Source organism: Notechis scutatus, chromosome Z (assembly GCF_049901735.1).
Source record: "Notechis scutatus isolate UNSWTSFEM ecotype Mainland chromosome Z, rNotScu1.2, whole genome shotgun sequence".
NCBI lineage: Eukaryota > Metazoa > Chordata > Lepidosauria > Squamata > Elapidae > Notechis > Notechis scutatus.
In genome coordinates, this window is record NC_142025.1 from 66251211 (window position 1) to 66262813 (window position 11603).

An 11603-nucleotide genomic window follows, 5' to 3' on the forward strand; every position below is an offset into this window, starting at 1 on the left:
TGGTGGTGGTTGGGGCCCTTGTCTAGGGTTATTTGCTGCACAAATTTCACACCTGGCACAGACATTTGCTGCAATGCTGTGTATTTTGCTAATATAAACTTCCCTTTGCAAAGCCTTTGCTAAAGCAGTTTTTCCTAGGTGCAGCTGCTTATGTACTTGCTGTACTATGTCCCAAGCCATATGCCCCGGCACGAAAATCCGGTTGTCTGGTAGGATCCACCAGCCTCCTTCCAGTTGAGCCTCAAGTGCTTCAATTTGGTTCATGTCTTCCTTGGAGTAATGTGGTTGGTGGTGTTTGTGTGGTGTCCATACAGTAAGGCATTGTGCTTGTATTGTTGGAGTCCTTTGAAATGCCTCTCATACCATTCTATCTGCTTTATCGTTGCCTTTTTGTATATCAGAGGCCACTTTTTGATGTCCTCGGCAGTGTATGACTGCAACCTTCTGTGGGGCCCATACACTTTCTAGGAGGCGTAGTATTTGGGGGCCATACTTAATATCCTTGCCTCCTGCAGTGATAAGTCCTCTTTCCTTATATAAGGCACCATGGACTTGAACCGTGAGGAAAGCATATTTAGAGTCTGTATATATGTTGACACATTCGCCTTTTGCCAGCTCCAAAGCTCTAGTTAATGCATGCAATTCAGCTAACTGAGCACTCGTGCCTGAAGGGAGGGGCTCCGCTTCCCAAGCATCATCCAAAGTAACCACTGCATACCCTGCCCATCTAATTCCTTCCTGTATGAAGCTGGTACCGTCCATATATAAGGTGTAATTCGGGGAAGGAAGGGGTACATTAGTCATGTCAGGGTGGCTGGCATATGTTTCCTCTATTGTGTGGATACAATCGTGAGTGGTTTCTGAGTTTGGTTCAGGCAATAATGTAGCAGGATCTAATGCGGTGGATTGTATAATGTTAATCGTAGGGTTATGAGTGATTAAGCCTTGATATTTCAGCATTCGAGGGTTGGTTAGGCACAAATGGCCCTTCGTTTCCAGAACTGCTTTAAGGGCATGGGGAGTATAAATGTCAAGCTCTTGTCCAAAAGTCAGTTTACTTGCTTCCTGAGTTAAGATAGCAGTCCCAGACACAGCCTTAAGGCACGCAGGCCATCCTTTTGCAACATTATCCAGCTGTTTAGAGAGATAAGCTACAGGGCAATGCCATGTTCCCATTTTCTGGGTGAGAACACCCACTGCTACATTCTGTTTAGTATCTACAAATAATTGAAATGGTTTATCCAAATCCGGGAGGCCTAAACTGGGGGCTTGCAACAGTACTTGCTTGAGCAATCGGAAACTAGTTGCTTCCTGTGTTCCCCACTGTAGCGGCTCCTTATCCTGTCCTTTGGTAGCTTCATAGAGGGGCTTGGCAATTAGGCTGAAATTAAGGATCCAGATACGACAAAAACCTGCGGCTCCCAAAAACCTTCTCAAGTCTCTCCTGTTGTTAGGTGTTGGGAGCTGACATATAGCCTCTTTGCATTTGTGACCTAAGGTATGTTTCCCCTGTTCTATGTCATAGCCCAAATATTGGACCTTTTCTAAAACCAACTGTGCTTTTTCCTGAGAGGCCTTATGTCCCAGGTCTTGCAATAGGAGTAACAACTCGTGTGTGTTCTTCCAGCAATTATCTTTTGTGTGACCAGTAATCAACAGATCATCCACATACTGCAACACCACATCAGGAGGGGGTGTAGTCAAAGCTTCCAGGTCTTTGGCTAAGGCAGCCCCAAAGAGGGTAGGTGAGTTTTTAAACCCTTGGGGCAATCTGGTCCATGTATACTGTTGCTTCCAACTGGTTAAAGGGCTTGACTGCTCTCATGTATAGGTATTGTAAAGAAAGTATCCTTTAAGTCTATGACTGAGAACCCCTTGGCAGTCTGGGGGAATCAAGCCTAAAATGATATACGGATTTGGGACCACCGGATGGATGGTTACAGTGGCCAAATTCACGACCCTGGGGTCCTGAACTGGCCTAAATCTACCTTCCCCCTTTGGAATGGGCAGTATTGGGGTATTCCATTTTGATTCTGTGGGCACCCGAATATGGTATCTCAAGTATAGATCAATAACTTCTTGAATTGCTTGGACAATATGCCTGGGGTATGCCCGTTGTCGGATTCTGATAGGCACTTTCATTGGTAGCTCTTCTACTACGATGGGAGAGTGGTGACTGGCAAAGCCTGGGGGGTTATCCTCAGCCCACAAATGTGGAACATTGAATTGCTTCCATTCATCCTCATCTCCCTGTCCCTTGTCCCTGGCCCCCATGAGCCTGCACTCTTCTTCTCTGGGTATTGTTACATTTATCTTCCCATATCCCAGTGTCATTGTCCCATCCTCTTCAAAGGAGATCTGAGCTCAAAGTTTGCACAACAAATCCCTCCCCAGGAGTGGGATAGGACAGTCTGGCATATACACAAATTGATGTGTTATGGTTTGCCCTTTAGTTGTGCACACGAGGGGTTCCACAAAGGGGCGCTGTAAAATACTTCCTGTTGCCCCATAGATGTTAATAGTGTGGGGGGAGGCCTGTGTTAGGGGCTGGGTTAGGACTGACCATGTGGCTCCAGTATCTACTAGGAAGGTAATAGGTTTGCCTCCTACATTTAGCTGGACCATAGGTTCTGGGAGGCGATCTGAACCCGGTCGATTTCAGTCCCACTCTTCCACCTCTGCCAAGCCTATGACAGGGGTTCTTTCAAATCCTTCCCTGTAACCTCGCCCTCCCCGGCTTCCTCTCGGGGGTCCTTGGAGGCCTCTTTGGAAATTCCCTCTTCTTCCATCTAGCCTCTCTTCCTTGTTCCTTTCTGGACACTCACCCTTCCAGTGTCCCTCCTTCTTACAAATAGCACACTGGTTATGTCCTAACCCAGATCTGTTGCCCCTTGCTCGGCTGCCTCCTCTATCTTTTGGGGTCCACATCATAGCTGCCGCCATTAATTCAGCTTTTCTCTCTGCATCTTTTGATTTTTCTTCCGCTCTTCCTCTTTTTCCCTGTTTACAAAAACCTTCCGTGCTACCTCCATTAGCTCGATCATGGGCTTACCTAGTGCTCCCTCAAGCCTTAATAATTTACAGCGTATGTCTGTGGCACTTTGTGAAATGCCATTGTTAGCATTCAGGCATTTGCCTGAGCAGTAGGATCTATGGGAGTGTACATGCGGTAAGCATCATAAAGGCGGGCATAAAATGCTTCGGGGCTTTCTGTGGGTTCCTGCAACACCAGGGAAGGTTTTGACATATTCACTGAAGGCTTCCCTGCCACTCGGATGGCTCGCACAACCACTGACTGGTAATCTCGTATATGGTAGCAGTAGTGTTGGAATAATACACACAGAGCACACAGATACACTATACAGTAAATGTAGGTTTTTACTTTCAGAAAGGTTTAAGCAAAGTCCAAACAAGCAATCCAAAATCATTCACAGGTAAATCAGTCAGTTTTTCAATCCAGGGATAATCCAAATATCAAAGTCCAGTGTCAAAAACAGTTCAGTAAGAGTTACATTAAATCCAGGAATATCAGTCAATTAGGAAAAATGGAGAACTGCAATACTTTCCAACAGAAGGAAACAGAGATACACTCACACTCTCTTCTGAGACTCAGAGTAAAACAACCCAGGTTTCTGGCTCCATCTTATGGCCATTTGAAAAACCATACTCAATTGCAGTTTTTGCAATCTCTTAAAGATACAGTTTTAAAATGCTTATCCTGGTTTATATATTTCCATCCCAAATAGCTGTTAGGTTACTTACATTCCTAACATTCTCCCTTTTGGGTAGGACAATATATACAACCTTACATTCTAAGTCCATAATCTTCACAGCAAGCCTTATGCTTTATGGAGCCTTGGGCCTTTGTAAAATGATCTGCTATATTGTTTTCTGACATACAGTATTCCAGCTTAATCATCTTACTTTGCACACATTGTCTCACATTTAAATATCTTAAATCTGTGTGTTTCGTTCTTGTTTTAACAGCAATATTTGAAGCCATCTGTAATTGCTGATTGGTTATCTTCATAAACAACAATAGAATCTGTTACATTAATCCCCATGTCAATTAGTAGTTGCTTATACAAAACTAAATCTGTACATAGTAAAGACAAACATGAGAATTCAGCCTCCATTGTTGACAAACTTAGAGGTTTCTGTCTAATAGATCTCTATCCAATCAACGCTTTTCCCAATAATACTACAGTACCTGATGTAGATTTATGTGTATTTATGTCTGTAGCAAAACTTGCATCGGCATATGCAGTTAAACTCAGTTCATCCTTAGGCTCCAAATACAATACATAATGCATTGTTTGTTTCGGATATCTTAACACACGTTTAGCAGCTTGCCAGTGCCTTTCAGTTGGCTCAGCATTAAATCTTGCTAATCGATTAACACAGTATGCTATATCTGGCCTTGACCAATTACTGAGATAAGATAAACTACCAATCAAGGACTGATAAATGTTCTTAACAAAAACAAGACTTTGAACATCACTATGACTAAATTCCTGGCTCATTGGTGTCTTAGCCGGCTTACAAAGTTCCATTTTAAAACTTTTGAGTAATCGGTTAATTTTATCTGCCTGTGAGATCTTGTATCCTCCCCTAGTTCTATCTATCTTTAAACCAAGATATTGTTTGATTTCTCCTAATAGTTTTATCTTAAATTTCTTTTCCAATAGTGAAATTATCTCAGTAGCTCTTGTTCAGTTTTTGTGATTAATGCTATGTCATCAGTAAATAATAACAATAATGACACTATACCATCACTTTCTCTTTTAAACAAACATGGATCAGCCATGCCAGCTACAAAACCTATTTTAGTTAATTCTTTAACTATACATTGGTTCCACTCATATCCTGATTGCTTTAAGCCATAAAGAGTCTTTTTTGATTTCCAGCAATCAGTTGTATTATCATTTTTGAGACCTAAAGGTTTCTTTAAATATATAGTGTGTTGCAACAGTGCATGCAGATAAGCTGTCTCTACATCCAAATGATTTACAATGTATTTCTTCTTAGCTGCCCACACTAATGCTGCCCTTAATGTAGTAGCCTTCAGACTAGGTGCAAACACCTCATCATAGTCATTTGCTGTCTGATTGAATCCTTGTGCTACTAACCTGGCTTTATGGGTAACAGTCCCACCCACACCTGTCTTCAGTTTATATATCCATTTACATCCTATGGCATGTTTACCTGGTGGTAACTTAACATTTTTGTATACCTCCAGTTTTTTTAATGATTCCAGTTCCTTATTCATTGCTTTCTGTCAAGCAGCCTGATCCTTAGCAGGATACAGTTTTAGTTCACTATAATTACTTGGAACTGTATTCACTTGGCATACAACACTAGCCTGATATCTATCAGGTGGTCGTGTTACTCGGGTTGAATGTCTTGGTAATACAGGGCTTACTGGTGGACTTTCCTGTGCCACCTGCTCCTGTTCTTCTACCTCCTCCTGTGCCTGTTCTCCTACTTCCTCATGTTCTTCCTCTTTAATGGCTATTGGTGGTTTACTGATGTTATCTTTAGGGACTATTTGGGTGTCAATAATAATATCATTGCTGGATTCCTGTTCCAGTTTATCCCACCCAACGTGCTCAAGAAATTTTGCACTAGCACTACAATAAATATGAGCTGTGCCTCGATCCCAGAATCTAAACGATTTATGGTTGGCCTCGTAACCCACAAAAATTAACTTCTTAGCTCTATGTTGCCCTTTCAGTCTTACTTGTGAGGGAATATGCACCCATGCTGGAGCTCCAAATGTGTGTAGGTAACTTAAATTTGGTTTTCTGCCATGCCAACGAGTGAATGGTAATTCTCCAGTTGTTGTATTTACTACATTGTTTAAAACATGGTTACTACACATTATGGCTTCACCCCACAGTGTTTCAGGCAAACCTGAATCAGATAACATAGTGCGAGCCATGGCTTGTAATGTTTGCCCTCTTCGTTCTATAAACGAGTTATGTTGTGGTCTGTAAGGTGCAGAACGTTTATGCTCAAAACCAGCCAATTTCAGCATAGTTTGGAATCTTTTGTTAACAAAGTCAGTCCCAGTATCAGTAACTAAAGTAATTACTTTACTTTTCATTTTTCTCTCAGCAAACCTTAGCCAGTTAAAGAAATGTTGGAATGTTTCTGTTTTGTTTTTCATAAGATAGCAGAAACCGTATTGTGAGTAATGGTCCATAATACTCAAAATATAACAGGCACCTCCTAAATTTGGTTTCTTAGGACCAATTATGTCAGCAAACACAACCTCTAAAGCTTCTTTGGTCTTAAACCCATTAAGTCTGTTTGCAAGAGTAACCTTGCTCTTTTCTTGACTACAAGCATTACAGTATAAATACTTGCTACAGGGTTTCAATTTTACTTCCTCTGACAATTCAACAGTTTGTTTGAGCATTTTGAAATTAATGTGCCCCAGACATCTATGTAGTAAATGTATACATTCATCATGTGGCTTAACATTGTTATAAACTGAGTTAGCCATCTTCAACTGATCATCATGTATCACATATAAATCATTTTTTAAAGTAGCAGTAACACTTTTACCCTCTTTCTCTATTATAAAGTTATCTCCCCTAAAGGTTACTACATAACCAATATTAACTAAAGCCTTTACTGATAGCAAATTAGGTTTCAGTTTACGTACATATAACATAGTTAAATGTTCATTTATACAAGAACAATATGCAGTACCTTCACCTGCTTTAATCTTCTATCCATTTGCCAATGATACATGTTGTTTACTCATGGACATCTTTACAAACGTTTTCTATCTTTAGTAATGCATTGCGATGCTCCACTATCAACAACCCACAAATCATGCTTTACAGTTGAATCGCTAGACATAGCTAAACTAACATTCTTCTTGGCCTTCTGGTGATTACCAGTATTCTGTTGTTTTCCCTTCTTACAGAATCTAGCTATATGTCCCCTAGCCCCACAAGAAAAACATTTCCTAACAGTGTAGGCAGCTGAAGACAAATCCTCTTCTTGTGGTTGTTCCTTCCTCAGTTGGTCCCTATCCAGCCATCTTCTTGCTTCTTCTAACAATCTTCCGGTTATGTAAGTCAATGTCAGTTTATCTCTGGGCAGGACTTACAGTGAAGATACATAATCATCATAACTTTCATCCAATGAGGAAAGAATGATGTAAACTTGATGCAGCTCTGAAAATATCAGTTCTTTTTCATGTAGCTCTTGAAAAGTTCTTTTCATGAAGTTTAAATGAGCTAACATATCTCCACCTTTCAGAAGACGTGCTCTAAACAGTTTACGTGTAAGATGTCTGTGTGCACCTACACTGTCATGAACATAAATCCTCTTCAAATTCTCCCAACACTTAGCAGCAGACTCTTCTCCACGAATATGGACTAGGTGCTGGTCACTCAGTGTTAGTCCAATTATACAAAGAGCTCGTTCGTTGTTCTGTTTAAAGTCAGCAAGCTTCTTGGCATCACCCTCATTTTCTGGATCCCAAGCATTTACATCTGGTGGATCTTGAACTATATTCCATAAACCTTCTCTATGCAAAAGTAGACTGCACTTCATAGACCAGGAAACATAATTTGTTCCATCCAACTGGGTTATCAGTAATAGACTTGAAGTGTCTTGTGCCATCTTTACCAGAATACTAAACCACAATTAAACAGTAAACAGCTGTCTGTATACAGTACTGTGCATTCACACTAACTCTCAGTTATCTAAGCCTAGTATGGCCTGGGCCCATAACCAGTGTTGAGGTAATTCCCCGTTAGGAGAATGAGCGCGTACAGGGAGACGTATAGAGAGTAGTGTTGGAATAATACACACAGAGCACACAGATACACTGTACAGTAAATGTAGGTTTTTTACTTCCAGAAAGGTTTAAGCAAAGTCCAAACAAGCAATCCAAAATCATTCACAGGTAAATCAGTCAGTTTTTCAATCCAGGGATAATCCAAATATCAAAGTCCAGTGTCAAAAACAGTTCAGTAACAGACTTACATTAAATCCAGGAATATCAGTCAATTAGGAAAAATGGAGAACTGCAATACTTTCTAACAGAAGGAAACAGAGATACACTCACACTCTCTTCTGAGGATGAATTGTTTCTATTGATCTGTCTATTTGTCATTATCTCTACAAATGTGAAAGAGAACATGAAACAGTAAAAGAATATAATGGATGAGCCAATAAAATGTTATGGAGGTTATAACTTTATATTATTATTTATTCATTTAGTATGTGGCATATCATATATAGATATGCAATTTATTAATATTTAACCTAGATTAGTAAAACACATAAAATATAAATGTTAAAAAGATGTACATTCAAATATGACATTGCAATGTCAATGTCAATACCAATATATTGTTGATTAGCTGTATGCAGTTAAATATATTGTATATAATGTATTTAAAAGACTAAAAAAGTCACTACTATTATTGAGTTAAGGTAAATATCAAGAATCATAGACACCATGGCTTCCAGTTTGAGCTTCTTTGGCGACAGACCGAAACCTCGACTCTGCAAGGCTTCGATCCATGCTCGCCACTGGAGCGCCCCAAGCCGGCTGGTTTCGGGGCTAAGCCACCCCGTAGAGGTGGTGAAGAAGGGGAAGACTGCCTGCAGGGTTGAGGAGAGCCACATCTCTCCTCCTCAAGTGGCCATTACTCCCTTTCTCGAAGGCGGTTGTAGCGGTGGTCAGAAATGGTCACCACAAAGAAGAACTCGACCGGAAAAGAATGTGCAGGACGAAAATAAGAAGAGAAAGTTTTGGTTGACTGGGTCAAACAGCAAAAGCAACAAATAAGGTGCCCTGGAATTTAAACTTAACAACATTGTTCCCAAAGAAGATTTTGAAACTGAGAAGGAGAGAGAGAAGGGAAAGGATTAAGTTTGTTTTTCTTCCCTTCCTTATACTGACAGCTAAGAGACTTAAGCAAGAAATTGAAAAAAATCCACTTTGACATTAATAGGCATCTAAGCTGAAAATAAAAGTCAAAGGGATAATAAAGTTTTCTGGATATTTAAAAGTTTTTAAAAGCAGGAAAGGAGAAAAAAAAAGAATAAAAGGGCAGGATCTGGAAAAATGGAGAAGACTGCCTGGAACTAAGGAATGGAACTGTAACTAAAAGGAACTTACGGTGAAATTTCAACAAGATTCCTCAAATATACATCTTAATTGAAACTTGGTAACAAAATAATAGAACCCCAGGAAGAGAAAGTGGAAAAAAGAAGCAGAAAGAAACAGCCTTGGATTATTTGGATTACTTGGTGATTTTTGGTTTTTGCATCTGGATGACTAAAATTAATCGGGTGGTTGTTTAAAAGTCTTTAAAATGGTATCACTCGTAGAAGAACTGAAAATGGAACTTAAAAATGGAAAGAAGATGCACAAGAAGGGAGAGGTTCTTTTGGCTTCATATTTCAATTCTTAAAAATGGAGATCTGGAACTATGAGAAACAACAAGAAACGCTTGCAGAACAAGAAGATTGGGACAAAGAAGAAGCCATCTTTAATGATCAAATAATTTTAAGGGGGGAGAAAAGGGGGAAAGAGAGTGAAAGGTTTAAGACTAGAAAAAACAACCAAAAAGAAGAAGAATAATTTAAAAGATAAGTATAATATTAGAAAGCAATAGAAGAGGGGATTACAGATGAGAGAGTTAGAAGTAGGGAGACGAGGGGGTATAAAGGGGAGGGAGAAGAAGAGGGGGAAGAAGGCAAGGAAAAGAAGTTGTAAAAGACAGAAACAAGAAATGGAGAAACAGGGAAAAGATATAAGGATTGTAACCATAAGCTTGTTTAGAGATAATGGGTGAAAATTTAATTGCAAGAGGGATTCTGCAAAGGTACATAAGATAGCATTGTTATATTATAAACAGAAATAATTTTAGAAAATATGATTAAAATGATGGATAAAATATTTACTGTAATGTAGTTGAATGTTTGGTAATAAATAAATGAATTAAAATGATTGAGAGAATTAAATGGGAACATTTTAAATTATTAGTAATGATTTATAAAAATATAAGTGAGAAATATGGGGAAAAAAGAATTAACTATGGAAAGTTTATAAGTGTTCCCAAGGAAGTATGATATTTAATTGAAAAGAAATGTTAAAGATGTTAAGATTTTAATGAATATTAATGATAGAATTGAATTGGAATGGAATGGAATGTGTGCTTTATTTACATATATATATAATTTTTTCTTTTTAAGAATATAGTGTGTATTTTAAGAATGTACCAAGCAGAATTCGATTGGAAGTTATGTATTATATTGAATGCTATAATCTTAAAGGTATACATTGAAGCTTAAATAAGAGTTTGAATGGATAAAATTAAAAGATATAAAGGTGTCATACTCCAATTGGTAAGTACAGGGAAAATTTGTTTAATAAGAAAAGATAATATGAAATTGAAACAGGACAGACAAAAGTATTAATATAATGATTTGATTGAGATGAGATAATTAAAATAAAGTTGAGAAAATTAAAATAGGGGAAAATATGTAGAAAATATAAAATGGTAATAAGATATGGAATAGAATATAAAAATGAGCATGAAATTGAGTTTGGTGTCTGTATCAAGAAGTGATAACCTGGGACCATGCTATTTTCAAAAAAGATGTTTTATTTGTATTTTATTTTTGTGAAAACCCAAATAAAACTTTCAAAAAAAAAAAAAAGAATCATAGACACCACAATATAAATCACCACTTGGATTCATATGCTGTGTAATACATTCAGTCCATACTATAGTGTCCTGATTTAGGTATTTTGCAAAGTTGAGATATACATAGTTTTTGTACTTAGATCATGCCATATTTTGGATTTGACTAAGCAACCTTTTGTCGCCAATTCGAGTCTGAGCCTGGTGCCAAAGCCAATGATAGATGCCAGACACGAGGTGCAGGTTTTCTGATTGCTTTTTATTGGTACTCCAAGGAAAGGGGCTCCTGGTCAAAATGCTAAGAGACAAGAACAAACGATTAAGTAAATTTTATACATTTTTCACTAAAGGAGAAGGCAGGACAAAGAGAGATAATAAGACATATCATCTAATAAACATTTTAGTAATAATTCTACAATTTGTTCTATTGGTCTCTAGCTGTCTCTATTCCTAAGTCTTAGCTAATTAATGTCCTAGGAGTTATCTAATACACATTTGATTTGCTGCATGCCATCTCTATCCCTAACTATTAGCTGAGATCTGTAAGTTGGCTAACTCATATTACTTTTATCAGCTTTCCAATTAGCCAGGATTGTTGCAAGATTTACACATGCATATCTCCTGTGGATAAGCATTCTTTGTTCTTGCCAGACAGACTCCACAATTACAGGCTTCCTGATTTACTTTGAAGTGTGTGCCATAACCTGGCTTTATTTTAGCAGATGGCCCATCACTATGATCCACTGAGTTGCCCTTTCAAATCTATTTCTTTATCTAAACAAATAATGCAAGTACAAACCTACTATCACACCCCTGCTGTCATGTGATCACCACTAATTTTCTTTCTGCAAATTTCCCAGGCTTCTGTATTGATTTATGGGAAGGCATCAGGGAACATTGTAAATAAGGATCATGTGATCA

General features: G+C 38.5%; 1 pseudogene; it reads right to left on the reverse strand.

Annotated features, from left to right (window-relative positions):
- Nucleotides 1–357: 357 nt before the first annotated feature.
- Nucleotides 358–3247, reverse strand: LOC148128907 (uncharacterized; annotated as a pseudogene).
- Between the last annotated feature and the right edge of the window lie 8356 nt (nt 3248–11603).